This window comes from Somniosus microcephalus, chromosome 2 (assembly GCF_052327205.1).
Source record: "Somniosus microcephalus isolate GS21.2 chromosome 2, FLI_Smic_1.0, whole genome shotgun sequence".
Lineage (NCBI taxonomy): Eukaryota > Metazoa > Chordata > Chondrichthyes > Squaliformes > Somniosidae > Somniosus > Somniosus microcephalus.
In genome coordinates, this window is record NC_140988.1 from 8,459,998 (window position 1) to 8,481,496 (window position 21,499).

Genomic DNA, 21,499 nt, shown 5'->3' on the forward strand with positions numbered 1-21,499 from the left:
CCCCTCCATCTGGTGGGAATGGAGTGGAAATGGGGTGGAAATGTTCAGTATGATTTGGACAGGTTGGGTGATTGGGCAGAAGCATGGCAGATGCAATATAACGTGGATAAATGCAAGGTTATCCACTTTGGCACAAAAACAGGAAGGCAGAGTATTATTTGAATGGCAATAGATTGGGAGAAGGGGAAGTGCAACGAGACCTGGGTGTCCTTGTGCACCAGTCGCTGAAGGTAAGCATGCAGGTGCAGCAGGTGGTTAAGAAGGCAAATGGTATGTTGGCCTTTGTAGCGCGAGGGTTTAAGTACAGGAACAAGGATGTCTTGCTGCAGTTATACAGGGCCTTGGTGAGACCACATCTTGAGTATTGTGTGCAGTTTTGGTCGCCTTATCTGAGGAAGGATGTTCTTGCCATGGAGGGAGTGCAGCGAAGATTCACCAGGCTAATACCTGGGATGGCAGGAATGATGTATGAAGAGAGATTGGGTCGATTGGGCTTATACTCGCTGGAGTTTAGAAGAATGAGAGGGGATCTCATTGAAACTTATAAAATTCTAACAGGACTAGACAGACTAGATGCAGGAAGGATGTTCCCGATGGCCGGGGAGTCCAGAACCAGGGGTCACAGTCTAAGGATAAGGGGTAGGCCATTTAGGACAGAGATGAGGAGGAATTTCTTCACCCAGAGAGTGGTGAACCTGTGGAATTCTCTACCACACAAGGCAGTTGAGGCCAATTCGTTAAATATATTCAAGAAGGAGTTGGATATATTTCTTAAGGCTAAAGGGATCAAGGGATATGGGGAGAAAGCGGGGACAGGGTACTGAATTTGGATGATCAGCCATGATCTCAGTTAATTGCGGAGCAGGCTCCTGCTCCTATCTTCTATGTTTCTATGTTTCTATGTTTAAAATGGAGGTGTTGGACTTTTCGCCATGTTCCCGCACTGACTGAGGGCCCTTCCACTGGGTGGCTGAGGAGTCTGCCTGGACCAGGTGGGACTGGGACGCCAAGCCTCCAGTATTGGCCCTGGAGTCTCCAGGAATTGAAGATTAATCTCCAGAGCAAAACCGCGGAGCAAAATCATGGTTTTTATTTTCCCCTTCTCGTTGAATCCTTTCGTTTATCAGTTATAAATATATTGTGGGGCGGGGGTGGGGGGAAAGGCTGTTTGATTGACAGTCAAGAATCATCCAATAAGGTAACGAAGAATCTGTTCGCTTTCCAATTGGCCGTGGGGGGCGGGGGTGGGGAGGGCGCGAGGATGAACGTGTCGGGTGACCAATGGTGGGAGCGGGAGGGCGGGGCAGTTGGAGCTCATGTGATGAAATACGTCCAACCAGAGTTGGCCACCCGAGGTGGGAGCCTGACTGATCTGTGCGAACCGGGGTCCTACAATGTAGACTGGACTCCGATGCAATTTTAACACCCCCCTGCCTGGAGTGTGCGGCAGAAGAGGCTCCAAGAGATAAGAGTTAAAGTTAGTCTTTTGGCGGGGCCAAGAGGAGCAGAAAGGCTCCCCCAGGCTTCACAGGAACGACGGGGGCCGCTGCTGTAGGAAACTGATAATGTAAAAGGTACAGGGGTGTGTGTGTGTGTATATATAGAAGATATGAGACCCCAACACAGAAACACAGATGGATACTCAAAGTCTTCTGAAACCCCCTGGGCTCTCCCCCCTCCACAATCGCACCTCTCCCCCCCTCCCCCCTCGCTTCCAAAAGTCGGGTCAGCCCGATATTGCCCTAAATGGCCGTCTCTCTCTCTCCCCCCACAGCAGCCCAATGGTTAAGACCCACCCTACTGCGTGTTAAGACACCGATTCACAAAGGAAGCTGTCCATCTGAGATTTGTTATGTACTGAGATCGCAGCCATTAGCCGGTTAATCAAGCGGCAATCGAGAGATGACTACAATTTTATGCTCAATTAATTGTGTGGGTGAGGGGTTTCAGAAGACCTCGAGTAACCATCTGTGTTTCTGTGTTGGGGTCTCATATCATCATATATATATATACACACACACACACATGTACCTTTTACATTATCAGTTTCCAATAGGGTGATTAAATCCAGCAACATAGCGAGAATTAGAAGTGGGATGAGAAGAGGGTGGCTTCGAAATGAAAGGGGAAAACGATGACATTTTGATTAATTACAGTGGCACAGGTTCATATTTTTAATAATTAGTACTGGGGTAGTAATCTAATAAGTGTTATGTATAATACACTGATTCATTACAAATCATTCTACGACATGCAGCGTACTGTATGTCTTGCTGCGGGAGTTTTTTTTGCCATAGCTGCAGTTCCAGCAAGAGCTTGGCATTGATGTGCCATTTCTGCTTTGACAAAGAGCCAAGGTGTGTAAATTGGCGCCTTATAGATTTTGGCATTTCCAGCGTTGCTCTGGGGGTGTAATAGCTGTAATTAACAGGTACATTTAATAGGTCAGTACCGCTCCTCTTCCTTGCACCTGTCCTTCTGTATTTTACCTTTAACCATTTTTTTAATACAATAGAAAGAAATACTTGCATTTCTACAGCGCGTTTCACAACCTCAGGATGTCCCAAAGCCAATGAAGTACTTGTGTAGTCACTGTTGTAATGTAGGAAACGCAGCAGCCAATTTGCGCACAGCAAGCTCCCACAAACAGCAATGTGATAATGACCAGATAATCTGTTTTTTAATGATGTTGGTTGAGGGATAAATAGTGGTAATGCCTCTAAGCCTCTAAGTCTAGACACAAAAGGCATCAAGGGGTATGTGGAGAGAGGAGGAATATGGTATTGAGATAGAGGATCAGCCATGATCATATTGAATGGCGGAGCAGGCTCGAAGGGCCGAATGGCCGACTCCTGCTCCTATTTTACTATGTTTCTATGTCAGAAGGTCCTGAGTTCATATCCCACTCCAGGGACTTGAACACACACTCCCAGTGCCAGTACTGAGGGAGTGCTGCACTGTCGGAGGTGCTGTCTTATGGATGAGACGTTAAACCGAGGCCCCGTCTGCCCTCTCAGGTGGAAGCAAAAAAAAAAAAATCCCATGGCACTATTTCGATAAAGAGCAGGGGAGTTCTCCCCGGTGTCCTGGTCAATATTTAACCCTTCAACCAACAACATTAAAAACAGATGATCTGGTCATTATCACACTGTTGTTTGTGCGCAAATTGGCTGCCGTGCTTCCTACGTTACAACAGTGACTACACTTCAAAAGCGCTTTGGGACGTCCTGAGGTGGTGAAAGGTGCTATATAAATGCAAGCCTTTCTTTTTACCAACATCAGTTAACTCAATCCAGTCTGGGAATTGAATCTGGGACTTATCCGGTCCGGATGGCTGAGTTCCACAGTCCGAAGTGTAGCTGACCCAAGAGCGGTTTGCCAGGATTTGTTCAATACAATGCCTTCTGGCTAGGGGGAGATGCCATCATTCCACTGATCCGAAACCATAGAGGCTGCAGAAAATCCCCATACAGTGCATTAGCAATGACTTTGTTTTATTCTTAATACAAATGTTAACCTGCCACAAATGATGAATGCTATCCTTCTTTTGAAAGAAAGACTTGCATTTCTACAGCGCCTTTCACGACCACCGGACGTCTCAAGGCGCTTTACAGCCAATTAAGTACTTTTTTTGAAGGGTAGTCACTGTTGTAATGTAGGAAACGCGGCAGCCAATTTGCGCACAGCAAGCTCCCACAAAAATAAGTGTGATAATGACCAGATAATCTGTTTTTAGTGATGTTGGTTGAGGGATAAATATTGTCCGGGACACCGGGGAGAACTCCTCTGTTCTTCTTCAAAATAGTGCCATGGGATCTTTTACGTCCACCTGAGAGAGGAGACAGGGCCTCGGTTTAACGTCTCATCCAAAAGACAGCGAGCGAGCGAGCGAGCGAGCGTGTGTGTGTGTGTGTGTGTGAGTGTGTGTGAATGTGCGAGTGTGTGTGTGTGTGTGAGTGTGTGAGTGTGAGTGTGTGAGTGTGTGTGTGTGTGTGTGAGTGTGTGTGAGTGTGTGAGTGTGTGTGTGTGTGTGCGTGTGTGTGTGAGTGAATGTGCGAGTGTGTGTGAGTGTGAGTGTGAGTGTGAGTGTGTGTGTGAGTGTGTGAGTGTGTGTGTGCGTGTGAGTGTGTGTGTGTGAGTGAATGTGCGAGTGTGTGTGAGTGTGTGTGTGTGTGAGTGAATGTGCGAGTGTATGTGTGTGAGTGTGTGTGTGTGTGTGAATGTCCGAGTGTGTGTGAGTGTGTGTGTGAGTGTGTGTGCGAGTGTGTGTGAGTGTGAGTGTGTGTGAGTGTGTGTGTGTGAGTGAGTGTGCGAGTGTGTGTGTGTGTGTGTGTGTGAGTGTGTGTGTGAGTGAGTGAGTGTGAGTGTGTGTGAGTGAATGTGCGAGTGTGTGTGAGTGAATGTGCGATTGTGTGTGAGTGTGCAGTTACTATTATAAGAAAGACAGCAGGAAAAAGACAAGAATTATTATCATCATCAGTGTAATCTACAACCACAAGCACCAGAGAGAAGCAGGAATGTGGGTCAAGAGTATAAACTAATCCCATTCTTGATTGGGTACCATTTGCTTTCATGAATAGATTTGTTGCAAAATGGGGGAACTTTTTTCAAGTGCAAGAAATCCACACACAAAACAAGTGAAACAAGACTTAAAACTTGGAGCTGAGCCAAGTATTAATTTGGACTGTTGATTCAGAGTGGAATTTTAATAGCTATGATTTGACCTCGAGTCTCATGGGTTGCACTAGTCTGTATAGAATCAAATGCAATGGGTAGGCAGAGAAATTTATCAGCTGTTTTTAATCAATTGCTAAATTTCTCTGCGCTTTACACTGAATTGATTAATTACACTGCACTATTTATAATGAATTAACTAATTGCTCTGTGCGCTATTGGTTAATTATGCTATTTTTAATGAAATGGTTAATTACTCTGCTATTTTCAATAAATTGGTGAATAACTATGAAAGTCATAAAGAATGGGTTAATCACTGCTGTTTAAATGAATAGGATAAATACTCGGTGTGCTATCGTAAACAACTGGTTTCTAAACACTGTTTGTAATGAATTGGTTAATTGCTCTGTGTTACTTAGAATGAATCGGTTAATTAATCTATGCACTATTCTTAACCAATGAGTTAATTGCTCTGTCAGCTAGTTATACGGAATGGGTTAACACATTTGGATGAGACTTCTGTTGTTCCTGAAATTTAACAAATACTTTGGCCGCGATTTTGCCGGCGCTCAGAGGGCAGATTCGGAGGCGGGTCAGCTGTTAAATTCAAAATGATTGACGACGGGTTGTCAACCCGCCTCCGTGTGAGTTTCAAGAGTGTTGGGTCTGCGATCTCAGAACAGACCCGGCACCAAGCGGCAGATGAGGGATTTAAGACACTTAACACCTTGTTAAGTGCTTGTTAATTGTATTTGGACAGCCTTTTCCTATTTTCCCGCATTTTAAACGGGTTTCACGATGTTCGAAGATCATGTCAGGTAAGTTAGTCGGGAGTAGCAGCGAGTTGCATAGTTCACAGCTGCAGTATAAAAGTTGAACTCTCACATCTGTTCACTTTCAAATGTCAGAGGTGTCTGATTTCAGGATTTGGATGCCACATTTGATCTGTCTGGAGGCTGTATGTGTGTGGTGCTAACTCTATAGAAACATAGAAGATAGGAGCAGGAGTAGGCCATTCGGCCCCTCGAGCCTGCTCCGCCATTCAATGTGATCATTGGCTGATCATCCAAATTCAGTACCCTGTCCCTGCCTTCTCCCCATACCCCTTGATCCCTTTAGCCTCAAGAAATATATCCAACTCCTTTTTGAATATATTTAATGAATTGGCCTCTACTGCCTTCTGTGGTAAAGAATTCCACAGGTTCACCACTCTCTGGGTGAAGAAATTCCTCCTCATTTCTGTCCTAAATGGCATACCCTTTATCCTTAGACTGTGACCCCTGGTTCTGAACTCCCTGACCATCGGGAACATCCTTCCTGCATCTAGTCTGTCCAGTCCTGACAGAATTTTATAAGTTTCAATGAGATCCCCTCTCATTCTTCTAAACTCCAGCGAGTACAAGCCCAATCAACACAATCTCTCCTCATACATCATTCCTGCCATCCCAGGTATCAGCCTGGTGAATCTTCGCTGAACTCCTTCCATGGCAAGAACATCCTTCCTCAGATAAGGCCCAAAACTGCACACAATACTCAAGATGTGGTCTCACCAAGGCCCTGTACAACTGCAGCAAGACATCCTTGTTCCTGTACTCAAAGCCTCTCGCTACGAAGGCCAACATACCATTTGCCTTCTTAACCGCCTGCTACGTGGTTTACCTGCATGCTTACCTTCAGCGACTGGTGCACAAGGACACCCAGGTCTCGTTGCACTTCCCCTTCTCCCAATCTATTTTTAAAAAATTCATTGATGGGATGTGGGTGTCGCTGGCTGGCTAAGCCTGCATTTAGTGCCCATCCCTAATTGCCCTTGAGAAGATGGTGGTGAGCCGCCTTCTTGAACCGCTGCAGTCCATATGGTGTAAGTACACCCACAATGCTGTTAGGAAGGGAGTTCCAGGATTTTGGCCCAGCGACAGTGAAGGAACAGCGATACAGGTCCAAGTCAGGATGGTGTGTGGCTTGGAGGGGAACTTGTAGGTGGTGATGTTCCCATGCATCTGCTGCCCTTGTCCTTCTAAGTGGTAGAGGTCGCGGGTTTGGAAGGTGCTGTTGAGTTTGGTGAGTTGCTGCAGTGCATCTTACCATTCAGATAATAATCTGCCTTCCTGATTTTGCCACCAAAGTGGATAACCTCACATTTATCCATGTTATATTGCATCTGCCATGCTTCTGCCCAATCGCCCAACCTGTCCAAATCATCCTGGAGTTTCTCGGCATCCTCCTCACAGCACACACGCCCATCCAGCTTTGTGTCGTCTGCAAATTTGGAGGTATTACATCTAGTTCCCTCGTCTAGATCATTAATATATATTGTGAATAGCTGGGGTCCAAGGACCGATCCCTGCGGTACCCCGCTAGTCACTGCCTGCCACTCGGAAAAAGACCCGTTTATTCCAACTCTTTGCTTTCTGTCTGCCAACCAGTTTTCTATCCAAGTCAATACCTTGCCCCCAATCCCATGTGCCTTAACTTTACACGCTAACCTCTTATGCGGGACCTTATCGAAGGCCTTCTGTAAGTCCAAATACACCACATCCACTGGTTCTCCCTTATCTATTTTACCAGTTACATCCTCAAAAAATTCCAGTAGATTAGTCAAGCATGATTTACCTTTTGTAAATCCATGTTGACTTTGTCCGATCCTGTCACTGTTTTCCAAGTGCTCAGCTATTACATCCTTTATAATGGACTCTAGCATTTTCCCCACTACCAATGTCAGGCTTACCGGTCTGTAATTCCCCGTTTTCTCCCTACCACCTTTTTTGAATAGTGGGGTAACATTAGCTACCCTCCAATCCATGGTTACTGTTCCAGATTCCATCGAATGTTGGAAGATGATTAGCAATGCATCTACTATTTCTAGGGCCACTTCCTTAAGTACCCTAGGATGTAGATTATCAGGCCCAGGGGATTTATCGGCCTTCAGTCCCATCAATTTCCTTAACACCATTTCCTTACAAATACTGATTTCTTTCAGTTCCTCCCCTTCATCAGACCCTATGTTCCCCGGCATCTCTGGGAGGCTATTTGTGTCCTCCTTTGTGAAGACAGAACCAAAATATGTATTTAATTGGTCTGCCATTTCTTTGTTACCCATTATAAATTCCCCTGATTCTGACTGCAAGGGACCTACGTTTGACTTCACCAATCTTTTCTTCTTCACATATCTATAAAAGCTTTTACAGTCAGTTTTTATGTTCCCTGCAAGCTTACTCTCATATTCTATTTTCCCCTTCTTAATTAATCCCTTTGTCCTCCTTTGTTGAATCCTAAACTGCTCCCAATCCTCAGGTTTACTGCTTTTTCTGGCCAATTTATATGTCCTCTCCTTGGATCTTATGCTATCCCTAATTTCCCTTGTTAGCCACGGTTGAGTCACCTTTTTTGTTTTATTTTTATGCCAAACTGGGATGAACAATTTCTGTAGTTCATCCATGCGGTCTTTGAATGCTTGCCATTGCCAATCCACCGTCAATACTTTGAGTGACATTTCCCAATCAATCCTACCCAACTCGCGCCTCAGACCATCATAGTTTCCTTTATTTAAATTCAGGACCCTAGTCTCTGAGTCAACTACTTCATTCTCCATCTTAATGAAGAATTCTATCATATTATGATCGCTCCGACCCAAGGGGCCTCATACAACAAGATTGCTAATTAATTCTTTCTCATTACATAATACCCACTCTAAGATGGCCTGATCTCTGGTTGGTTCCTCGACATATTGGTCCAGGAAACCATCCCGTAAACACTCCAGGAATTCCTCCTCCACAGTATTGTTACTAATTTGGTTAGCCCAATCTATATGTAGATTAAAGTCACCCATGATGACTGCTGTGCCCTTATTGCACGCTTCTCTAATTTCCCTTTTAATGCCATCCCCAACCTCCACATTACTGTTTGGAGGTCTATATACCACTCCCACTAATGTTTTCTGCCCCTTGGTATTTCTCAGTTCTACCCATACAGATTCCACATCATCAGAGCTAATATCCTTCCTTACAATTGTGTTAATCCCTTCTTTAACCAGCAATGCTACCCCACCTCCCTTTCCTTTTTGCCTATCTTTCCTGAATATTGAATATACCTGGATGTTGCGTTTACAGCCTTGGCCACCCTGGAGCCATGTTTCCGTAATCCCAATCAAATCATATTCGTTTACCTCTATTTGTGCAGCGAATTCATCCACCTTATTCCGAATGTTCCTTGCATTAAGACATAAAGTCTTCAGGCTTGTTTTTTAACGCTCTTAGACCTATTAGAATTATTATTTACTGTGGCCATGTTTGATTTAAACCGTTGATTTCTCTGACTGTCACTTTTGTTTTTCTCCTTCCTATCTTTTGCTTTTATCCTTGTTTCCCTTTCCTCTGTCCCCCTGTTCAGGTTCCCACCCCCCTGCCATTTTAGTTTAAACCCTCCCCAACAGCACTAGCAAACACTCCCCCTAGGACATCGGTCCCGGCCCTGCCCAGGTGCAAACCGTCCGGTTTGAACTGGTCCCACTTCCCCCAGAACCAGTTCCAATGTTCCAGGAATTTGAATCCCTCCCCCCGGCACCATTCCTCTAGCCACGTATTCATTTGAAATATCCTTCTATTTCTACTCTGACTAGCACGTGGCACTGGTAGCAATCCTGAGATTACTACCTTTGAGGTCCTATTTTTTAATTTACCTCCTAACTCCCTATATTCAGCTTTTAGGACCTCATCCCGTTTTTTAGCTATATCGTTAGTGCCTATATGCACCACAACAACTGGCTGTTCACCCTCCCCTTCCAAAATGTTCTGCAGCCGCTCTGAGACATCCTTGACCCTTGCACCAGGGAGGCAACACACCATCCTGGAGTCTCGTTTGCGGCCACAGAAACGCCTATCTATTCCCCTTACAATAGAATCCCCTATTACTATAGCTCTCCTGCTCTTTTTCCTCCCGTCCTGTGCAGCAGAGCCACCCCTGGTGCTAGGAAGTTGGCTGCTGCTGCCTTCCTCTGATAAGCCATCCCCCCCATTAGTAACCAAAGCGGTATATCTGTTTGAGAGGGGGATGTCCACAGGGGACCCCTGCACTACCTGCCTGCGCCTACTACTCTGTCTGTTGGTCACCCCTTCCCTTTCTGCCTGTCCAACCTTTGCCTGCAGTGTGACCAACTGCTCAAACGTGTTATCCATGAATTCCCGCGAATGGTCCAGTATGAATCCAATCGCAGCTCCAGTGCCGCAATGCGGTCTGCCAGTAGCTGCAGCTGGATACACTTCCCGCACACATGGTTGTCAGGGACACAGGAAGTGTCCCTGAGTTCCCACATAGCGCAGGAGGAGCATGCCATGAGGCCGAGCTCTCCTGCCATGACTTACCCTTTAATTAATTGAAATTAATTAAATCAAATCAATCCCACCAATTACACTACAGTTAAATTATATACTTAAGGGGCTGGTTTACCAACAGTCCGCGCTACACCACAGAGACCTTAAAAACTATAAACCACAGAGTTAAAGTTTAAAAAGAGAGAAATACTCACCAACCAATCACTTACCTGCTTTCTGGTGACATCACACTTTGATTACTTTTTACTTCTCTCCCTCTGAGCTCGGAGACTGGTATGCCTCTCGAGCCTCACCACCGCTTTTATTTACCTCCGGTGCTGCCTCGCTCCAGTCAGGTCCGCTATGGGGCCTCTCGAGCCTCGCCACTGCTTTTATTTACCTCCGGTGCTGCCTCGCTCCAATCAGGTCAGTTACAGTTAGAGATGAGCATGTAAAGACATGAGTCAAAATTCTTGCAAACTTAAATCTGCTGCACATTTCTGTCTGGGCTCCTCACTGCAATCTCCATTTCAGGTTGTTGCAGGTATATGCACTCTCACCTCCTTAGAGCAAGCTCTCTCACCATTGACAGATTACTACCATCTCAACTTCAGCTGCCATCTATTCCAGCAACATCAGTGCCCTTGAAATAATCTCACTTTGGTCCTCACAATCCCTCCACAATCAGCCCCAACACCAACATCACCAGGCATACCAACATCATCACCAACAACAACACCAACCTTCTCCGCAATCACCTGATGCTGCACTGGACACAGGGCATCAGCACCCGGGCACATTGCTGCCCGGGACGCCAGAGATGGCCTCACCATGGCCAGATTTACTTCACTTGACGCTGTACACCCTGGCTGCCACATGATGCACCAGGTTGGCACCACCTCACACCAACACTATAAAGCATTCCTAGAATTCCCAAGCCATTCCTTTCACACTCATCACCACTGCAGGGGGTACCGTTATGTCTCACCATTCACTAAGCCACTTCCAAAGGTGCACACAAATCTGTCCAAGAATGCAAAATGCTCAAATATAAGGTTTCAATGTTTGACACCACATTAACAGAAACTTTACATGAACATTGCATAAAACACCCAAATGACTACCCTTGTGTGTTGTTAGTTGGTATGATTGCACTAGGATGAGGGTGAGTGTGAGGGGTGACTAGTGAGATGGGGAAGTGATAATATAGATAGAGAGGAATGGGTGGAGGTGCAAGGTGAGTTGGTGTAAGGATGTGCAGGAGTAGGGTAGGGAGGGCAGAGTGATGGGGATGTGATGAGTGGCACAGCAGGATGAGGTTGAGTGTGGCTTTGCAGTAACATTTCGTGATCTACTGAGATCATTGAAAGGTTTACACCACTGCAGCCAGGGACTCCTGACGATATCCTTGTTTTTGCCCTCCTGTGCAATGTGCAGCCAGGCTGTGTTGGTGTCCTGGGGAGGTCTCTTCCACCCATGGGAAGGGAAGAGAACCTCCCTGCGTGCTAGGCATATGGAGGGAGTCATGCGTGAGCCTGGGTGCAGCCGTGCACCTTTGTACAGTGCCTGTCAGTGTTTGCAGCACCTCAATGCTGTAGAGCAAATGTCAAAATCAATGTGGCCATGGTCCCTTTATGGAAACCAGCTGATGACGCATCATCAAATGACTTCATCAGACCCGCTTCTATTAATTGGCCGGGAAACCCGCAGGGCGGGCTTAACAAGGCCAATCTACGGAAAATCATTTTCAGAGAGCGGCTACAGACGGGAGCGGGACCAGAACCTGCCAACCAGCTCTCCCACCGCCATCCCACCTCCGCAGGGAAAATCCTGCCCTTTCTATCTGTCTTCATGGAAGAAGACGCAAAAACCTCCTGGAAATAGTGAAGAACCAAGGGTTTAGTGAGAATGAGGAACTGAAAGAAATTAGTATTGGTAAAAAAAAGTACTGGAGAAATTAATGGGACTTAAAGCCGATAAATCGCCAGGACCTGATGGCCTACATCCTGGGGTTTTGAAAGAGGTGGCTATAGAGATAGTGGGTGCATTGGTTGTCATTTTCCAAAATTCCATAGATTCTAGAACGGTTCCCGCAGATTGGAAGGTGGCAAATGTAACCCCACTATTTAAGAAAGGAGGGAGAGAGAAAACGGGGAACTACAGACCAGTTAGCCTGACATCAGTAGTTGGGAACATGCTAGAATCTATTATTAAGGACGTGGTAACAGGGCACTTAGAAAATAATAATAGGATTGGGCAGAGCCAACATGGATTTATGAAAGGGAAATCATGTTTGACAAATCTGTTAAGAGTTTTTTAGGTTGCAACTAGCAGAATAGATAAGGGGGAACCAGTGGATGTGGTGTATTTGGATTTTCAGAAGGCATTCGATAAGGTGCCACACAAGAGGTTATTAAACAAAATTAAGGCTCATGAGATTGGGGGTAATCTATTAGCATGGATTGAGGATTGCTTAACGGACAGAAAACAGAGTAGGAATAAACGGGCCATTTTCGGGTTGGCAGGCTGTAACTAGTGGGGTACCGCAAGGATCAGTGCTTGGGCCTCAGCTATTCAGAATCTACATCAATGATTTGGATGAGGGGATCAAATGTAATATATCCAAGTTTGCTGATGATACAAAGCTGGGTGGGAATGTAAGTTGTGAGGAAGATGCTAAGAGGCTTCAAAGGGATATAGACAGGGTAAGTGAGTGGGCAAGAACATGGCCAATGGAATATAATGTGGAGGAATGTGAAGTTATCCACTTTGATAGGAAAAATAGAAAAGCAGAGTATTTTTTAAATGGTGAGAGATTGGTAAATGTTGGTGTTCAGTGGGACCTGGGTGTCCTTGTACACGAATCACTGAAAGTTAACATGCAGGTACAGCAAGCAATTAGGAAAGCAAATGGTATGTTGGCCTTTATTACAAGAGGATTTGAGTATAAGAGTAAAGACATCTTACTGCAATTATATAGGGCCCTGGTGAGACCACACCTGGAGTATTGTGGACAGTTTTGGTCTCCTTACCTAAGGAAGGATATACTTGCCATAGAGGGAGTGCAACGAAGGTTCACCAGACTGGTTCCTGGGATGGGGGGTTGTCCTATGAGGACAGATTGAGTAGACTAGGCCTATATTCTCTAGCGTTTAGAAGAATGAGAGATGATCTCATTGAAACATACAAAATTCTTACAGAGCTTGACAGGGTAGATGCAGGGAGGATGTTTCCCCTGGCTGGGGAGTCTAGAACCAGGGGTCACAGTCTCAGAATAAGGGGTCGGCCATTTCCGACTGAGATGAGGAGAAATTTCTTCACTCAGAGGGTGGTGAATCTTTGGAATTCTCTACCCCAGAGGGCTGTGGAGGCTCAGTCGTTGAGTATATTCAAGACAGAGATCGATAGATTTTTGGATGTTCAGGGAATCAAGGGAAACTGGAATTGAGGTAGAAGATCAGCCATGATCTTATTGAATGGCGGAGCAGGCTCGAGGGGCCCGAATGGCCTACTCCTGCTCCTATTTCTTATGTTCTTATGTTTCCGTGTAACAAAGTAGTCAACTGGTTTGTTTTAAATGGGTTAGTGATGCTGCTAAAATGGAAAACGTGGAATTCCATCCAACAGCATTTACTAGTTGGCTAAAATAGTGCAGAGGAATTTCTGCCCCTTTTATGTTACCCCTACTGACGTCATCTCCCATATCTCTTCATTTATTGCCCCTGATCAATGCTGGGGACTTGAAGCCATGAACGCCAGCCTTGGTCCTGCAGGCAACTGGTTTTATTTGCCCTGGTAAACTATGGCTGATTCCAGCAGCGACCATATCACCCTCAGACCTATTGAATAGGCTTCAACCCCTCTCAATCCTGCTGCTTTTTAACGTTAAACAATGTCTTTATTTCCTCAACTTATTGTGAAATACGCTGCTGTGCAGTATGGTGTTGAATTTTCACCACTTTCACACTAATGGTTCCACGTGCTAGCGCTTGGCGCAATTACTACCGCAAAGTAACAGTACTTCTTCAAAGTGTAAGAGTTGAAAATGGCACAGAGTGAAGCGTCACGGCATGTTGACGCCTGAGCCGTGTGCAGCTCTTCTCGAGGTTTTAGGATGACGCTCGTCCGCACGAACTCTGCATGCTGTCATTGGCTTTTGACACTTGCGGAAAATTGACGTTCAGGCGGTTGGACTGTATTTGAATCACGGCCTTGGAAAGCAGCAAGAGAAAGAAACTGGTGCATATCAGCACCAAGCAAAATATTGCCATCCACTTGAATTTTTACTTGTCATAAGAAAATAAGAATTGGGAGCGGGAGTAGGCTGTACGGCCCCTCGAGCCTGCCCCGCCATTCAATAAGATCATGGCTGATCTGCTACCTCAACTCCACTTTCCTGCGCAATCCCCATATCCCTTGATTCCCTTAGTATCCAAAAATCTATCGATCTCTGTCTTGAATATACTCAACGACTGAGCATCCACAGCCCTCTGGGGTGGAGAATTCCAAAAATTCACCGCCCTCTGAGTGAAGGCATTTCTCCTCATTTAGCCAGTTGGTAGTGCACTTGTCTCTGAGTCGGAAGGTTGTGGGTTCAAGTCTCCACTCCAGGGACTTGAGCACATAAAGCTAGGCTGACACTCCCAGTACAGTGCTGAGGGAGTGCTGTACTGTCGGAGGTGCCGTCTTTCAGATGAGACATTAAACCGAGGCCCCGTCTGCACTCTCAGGTGGATGTAGAAGATCCCATGGCATTATTTCAAAGAAGAGCAGGGGAGTTATCCCCGGTGTCCTGGCCAATATCTATCCCTCAACCAACATAACAAAAAAAACAGATTATCTGGTCATTATCACATTGCTGTTTGTGGGACCTTGCTGTGTGCAAATTCCCACATTACAACAGTGACTACACTTCAAAAAGTGCTTTGGGCCGTCCGGTGGTCGTGAAAGGCGCTATATAAATGTAAGTCTTTCTTTTTTTTTTCTCATCTCGGTCCCAAATGGCCAACCCCTTATTCTGGGACTGTGACTCCCGAGTTCTAGACTCTCCAGCCAGGAGAAACAACCCCATCAATCCCCCCTCAGAACCTTATACGTTTCAATGAGATCACCTAAACTTCAGAGGTGCTCTCAATTTACTCAGTTGTCAAACTGTATCTCAGTATCTTTCTTTTATGTCTGAAGTGCTCTGATAACATGATCTATAGGCTCGGGAACACTGGGACAGTTGGTATTGCTCTCTTGAACCTCCACATTTTGCCCAAAGTGAATATTCTGTTGGCCAGCAGAGATCAGACTGTGGAGGGCTTGGAGCGTAAAAGTCTGCGTCTGATCACTGGCAAGGTAAAGGTTAGTAGGTAACTATTTTCCCCAGTGGTACGGACTGGGGAAGTGTCTGTGCTTCACAGCTGCATAAGGAGACTTGCACATTACATATAGAAACATAGATGATAGAAGCAGGAGTAGGCCATTCGGCCCCTCGAGCCTGCTCCGCCATTCAATGTCATCATGGCTGATCATCCAAATTCAGTACCCGGTCCCTGCTTTCTCCCCATACCCCTTGATCCCTTTAGTCTTAAGAATTACATAACCATACTACAGCACAGAAACAGGCTGTTATAAATCTCATCATTCATCAAGAAACTACTCGTGAAATAACACTGGATGGCCAGCTGGTGGCGCCGTCCAAGGAGTATAAATACTTGGGCGTGGGCCCAGCTTGCCCAGGGACATGTTGTAAGACAGGAACTAGTGAAGTACAACTAGACCTCCATGTTCTGAAACAAGTTGATTAAAGCCTTGCTTTATACTCAAACCAAGTGCGTAGTGAGTTTTATTACGTCACAGGCCATTCGGCCCAACTGGTCCATGCTCCACGCGAGCCTCCTCTCACCCTACTTCATCTCACCCCACCAGCATATCCTTCTATTCCTTTCTCCCCCATGCGCTCATCCAGCTTCCCCTTAAATGCATCTACACTATTCGCCTCAACCACTCCCTGTGGTAGCGAGTTCCACATTCGCACCACTCTTTAGTTTTCAGGTTTTGATCAGTTGGGTTTCAGGTATGTATGAATTTCGGATCTCCAAAGCCACATTTATACCATATGTGCCTGCGACGCTGCCTCCATTGTGTGACAGACTCTGTATTTTCTTTTTAATTGCCTAAAATACTTCAGCGCGGTTAGCGTCTACTCTTGGGATTGGCCATGATAGGTTTGATTTATAGGCTATTTAAATCATCTGGCAGGCACCAATAAACAGGGATACTTTAGGACTGTAAACCTTTAACAGACTGAAAAAGCAGCAACATGTCCCATCAGAGTTTGAACAAAAGAAAAACCAATCAATAATCGGCTTTATTCGCGTGCCGCCATCTAGATAACTGATTCTGTGAATGAGTCTTGTTGCACTACAATTGTCTATTTGCTTAACGGCCTGCGACCAAATTAAAATACTGAGCCATGACTCAGTGGGTCTCTTTTGATAGCTAAATACTGCGGATGCTGGAAATCCGAAATAACATCAGAAAACGCTGGAAAAACTCAGCAGGCCAGGCAGCATCCATGGAGAGAGAAACAGAGTTAACGTTTCAGGTCGAAGACCCTTCGTCAGAACTGGAAAAAAGCAGGAAATGGAAAGCAAGTTTAGGGGCTGGGAAAATGGGGAGGGGATGAAAGAACAAAAGGGAAGGTCAGTGATAGGATAGAAGGCAGGAGAGATTAAGAGACATTGAGAGACATTAAGAGATATTCAAGGCGAGAGGAGGTGGTAATGGGACAGGTTAAGGAACAAAGGATGGCTCTAGATGGGGTGTGAATTGCGCTGGCAGAGTGAAAGACAGCTGCCATGTGGGAGGGAAGAAGAAAAAAAAAGCCAAACAAAAATTGTGGATAAAAAAAGAAAATATATATATGTGACAGGGGCCGAGGTTATGATCTGAAATTGTTGAACTCTATGTTGAGTCCAGAAGGCTGTAAAGTGCCTAATCGAAAGATGAGGTGCTGTTCTTCGAGCTTACGCTGAGCTTCCGTGGAACAATGCAAGAGGCCGAGGACGGTGAGCTCTGAGTGGGAGTGGAGCGGAGAATTAAAGTGACAGGCCACCAGGAGCTCGGGGTCCCCCTTACGGACTGAACGGAGGTGTTCTGCAAAGCGGTCACTCAATCTGCGTTTGGTCTCCCCAACTTATAAAATTCTAACAGGACTAGACAGACTAGATGCAGGAAGGAGGTTCCCGATGGTCGGGGAGTCCAGAACCAGGGGTCACAGTCTAAGGATAAGGGGTAAGCCATTTAGGACAGAGATGAGGAGGAATTTCTTCACCCAGAGAGTGGTGAACCTGTGGAATTCTCTACCACAGAAGGCAGTAGAGGCCAATTCATTAAATATATTCAAGAAGGAGTTGGATATATTTCTTAAGGCTAAATGGATCAAGGGATATGGGGAGAAAGCAGGGACAGGGTACTGAATTTGGATGATCAGCCATTATCGCATTGAATGACAGCGCAGGCTCGAGGGGCCGAATGGCCTGCTCCTGCTCCTACCTTCTATGTTTCTATGTTTCTATGTAGAGGAGACCACATCATGAGCAGCGAATACAGTATACTAAATTGCAAGAAGTACAAGTAAATCGCTGTTTCACCTGGAAGGGGTGTTTGGGGCCCTGGACAGTGGGAGGGGTAGCACTCTTTTCTCTGATTCAGAAGGTTGTGGGTTCAAGTCCCAACTCCAGAGACTTGAGCACAAAAATCTAGGCCGACGCTCCCACTGAGGGAGTGCTGGACCGTCGGAGGCGCCGTCTTTTGGATGAGACGTTAACCGAGGCCTCGTCTGTTCTCTCAGGTGGGCGTAAAAGACCCCGCGGCACCAATGTTATCTCTAAGCTGTGTGGCCGCACGGCAGCGCAGCGCTCCAGGAACCTGCGTTTCAATGTAAAAAACGTGCATTTTGAATGGCCACACAGGGCCAAATAGAAATTACAGGGTTCTAAGAAGAGCAGGAGAGTTCTTCCCATTGTTCTGGCCAATGTTTATCTCTCAATCAACATCACTAAAAGAAACAGATGATCTGGTCATTATCACATTGCTGTTTGTTGGGAGCTTGCTGTGCGAAATTGGCTGCCGTGTTTCCTACATTACAACAGTGACTACACTTCAAAAAGTACTTCACTGGCTCTAAAGCGCTTTGGGACGTCCTGAGGGGGTGAAAGGTGCTGTGGAAATGCAAGTTATTTCTTTCTTTTATACTGAACAGAAACTCGCAGTCCCAACTTTAGCCTATTTCTGGCCAGACAGACCAAAAACCATTCCTGAGCTATACAGCGAGCAGCTCATAATCAGTCTTGTACGTGTCTGCCGGACATAGTCAAGTGTTGGCAGCGTAGAGGAAAATGTGATGGCAAATATTCCGGGCTCCTTAACCGTGTCTGAAGATAACGCTAATTAGGGTTTTATGGCACTCCTGACTAAAGTGAAGCGATGAAATCTACTGAGAACTATTATCAGCAATACCAACCTCTTCATCTCGCTCAAACCTTCTTCTGAAGAATTAAGGCTGCATTTCAACTTCCATCGCTGCATTTGCAAGTGCTCAGCTTAATCTATTTGTGCACAGTTTGGCTTTTGATTGAAACAAAATGTGTTTAAATGTCACGCATATCCTTAAGCTGCATTTTTTAGTATTACATGGTACTTACAGCAAAGAAACAGGATATTCTGCTCAACTGGTTCACCTGAGCCTCCTCCCACCCCTCTTCATCTCACCCTATCAGCCTATCCCTCTATTCCTTTCTCCCTCATGTACTTATCCAGCTTCCCCTTAACTGCATCTACACTATTCGCCTCAACCACTCCCTGTGGTAGTGAGTTCCACCTTCGAACCACTCTCTGAGTAAAGTAGTGTTGTCCAAGAAATGAAGGGCTATATAAAATAACAACAGAAAATGCTGGAAAAACTCAGCAGGCCAGGCAACATCCGTGGAGAGAAAATAGAGTCGACGTTTCGGGTCGAACCCTTTTTCAAAACTGGAAAGGAAATGAAATAGATCGAAAGGCAGGGCTGGGACAGAGCAAAAGAAGTGAAGAGACATTAAGAGGTATTCAAAACGAGACGAGATGGAGATAGGACAGTGGAGACAAAAGACGGCTCTAGATTAGGTGTGAAGTGTTCTGGCAGAATGGGAGACAGCTGCCATGTGGGAGAGAGAAAAAAAAGCGGGGGGGGGGGGGGGGGGGGAAGGCCAAAACAAAGATGTGGATAAAATATAAGCAAAAATGTAATGGGGGCCGAGGTTATGATCTGAAATTGTTGAACTCGATATTGAGTCCGGAAGGCTGTAAAGTGCCTAATCGGAAGATGAGGTGCTGTTCCTCGAGCTTACGCTGAGCTTCCGTGGAACAATGCAAGAGTCCGAGGACGGTGAGGTCTGAGTGGGAATGGAGCAGTGAATTAAAGTGACAGGCGACCGGAAGCTCAGGGTCCCTCTTACGGACTGAATGGAGGTGTTCCGCAAAGCGGTCACCCAACCTGCATTTGGTCTCCCCAGATTGGGTGACCGCTTTGCGGAACACCTCCATTCAGTCCATAAGGGGGACCCCAAGCTTCCGGTCGCCTGTCATTTTAATTCACCACCCCATTCCCACTCAGACCTCACTGTACTCGGGCTCTTGCATTGTTCCACGGAAACCCAGCGTAAGCTCGAGGAACAGCACCTCATCTTCCGATTAGGCACTTTACAGCCTTCCGGACTCAACATCGAGCTCAACAATTTCAGATCATAACCTCGGCCCCCATTACATTTTTGCTCATATTTTATCCACATCTTTGTTTTGGCCCTTTCCCCCCCCGCCGCCGCTTTTTTTTTCTCTTCCACATGGCAGCTGTCTCCCATTCTGCCAGAACACTTCACACCTAATCTAGAGCCGTCTTTTGTCTCCACTAGTCCTATCACCATCTCGTCTCGTTTTGAATACCTCTTAATGTCTCTTCACTTCTTTTGTTCTTTCCCAGCCCTGCCTTTCGATCTATTTCATTTCCTTTCCAGTTTTGAAAAAGGGTTTCGACCCGAAACGTCGACTCTAATTTCTCTCCACGGATGTTGCCTGGCCTGCTGAGTTTTTCCAGCATTTTCTGTTGTTATTTCGGATTTCCAGCATCTGCAGTATTTTGTTATCGTACAAGGGCTATATAAAGTTCTTCTCGAGGTAAGGCGCCAGAAAATAATAAGAAAAAAGAGGCTGGAAATTACACAGCACCTTATCTCTCAGGAGTGCCCCAAAGTGCTTGCCGACAGTTAATTATTTTTGAAACTGTTATGTAGGCCAATGCGGCAGCCATTTTGCCTACAGCAAGATCCGACAAATGGCACTGAGATGAATGGCCGCTCCATGTGATTTTGGTGGTGTTGGTTGAGGGAGGAATGTCGACGAGGACACCAGGAGAACTCCCTGCTTCACTTGAAACAGTACCGTGTGACCTTGATTTAGCATTTCATCCAAATGATGACATAACAAAACAGCGTGCCTTCAGCGTTTCGATCCTAGAGTGGGGCTCGAACCCACAGTTTTCTGACGGAGAAAAGTAAGAAAGACTTGCATTTCTGCAGCGCTTTTCACGACCTCAGGACGTCCCAAAGCACTTTACAGCCAATGACGTACTTTTTTGAAGTGTAGCCAATGCTGCGATGTAGGAAATGCTGCAGCCAATTTGCGCACAGCAAGCTCCCACAAACAGCAATGTGATAATGACCAGATCATCTGTTTTTTAGTGACTCAGCAGGTCAGGCAGCATCTGTGAAGCGAGAAACAGAGTTAACGTTTCAGGTCGATGACCTTTCGTCATCGACCTGAAACGTTAACTCTGTTTCTCTCTTCACAGATGCTGCCTGACCTGCTGAGTTTCTCCAGCGTTTTCTGTTTTTATTTCAGATTTCCAGCATCTGCAGTATTTTCTTTTTGTTTTTTAGTGATGTTGATTGAGGGATAAATATCGGCCCCAGGACACCGGGGAGAACTCCCCTTGCTCTTCTTAGAAATAGTGCCATGAGATCTTTTACGTACACCCGAGAGACAAGAGACAAGGCCAAAATTAATTCCCAAGACAATTTAGAAACAACAGCACATTTGCTGGTCAGCATTTAGAATCTTCCTTTTTTAACTGGAAGATAGTTGGAGATGCGAATTCGAGCTGTTTCATACAGGCCTTGTCTACATTCAGGGACAGCAGACTGTTTTCAGCTTTCATAATGGAGACAGCTTTTCCTGTCAAGCACTTGAATTTGATGTCTCATGCAAGTCAAGGTATCAGCTTGTTGGTACACACTGGAACAAGGGTACAACAACTTTTATTTATACAGCGCCTTTAACGTAGTAAAACGTCTCAAGGTGCTTCACGGGAGCGATTATCAAACAGAATGCAACACGAGCCTCAATCTCATTGAAACATACAATATTCTTACAGGGCTTGACAGGGTAGATGCAGGGAGGATGTTTCCCCTGGCTGGGAAGTCTAGAACCAG

General features: G+C 45.7%; 1 protein-coding gene across 3 annotated transcripts in view; it reads left to right on the forward strand.

The window, feature by feature from the left end:
* stpg2 (sperm-tail PG-rich repeat containing 2) overlaps nt 1-21,499 on the forward strand; it is a 587,893-nt gene that overhangs the window by 354,667 nt on the left and 211,727 nt on the right. The gene's annotated exons all lie outside the window — the stretch shown is intronic.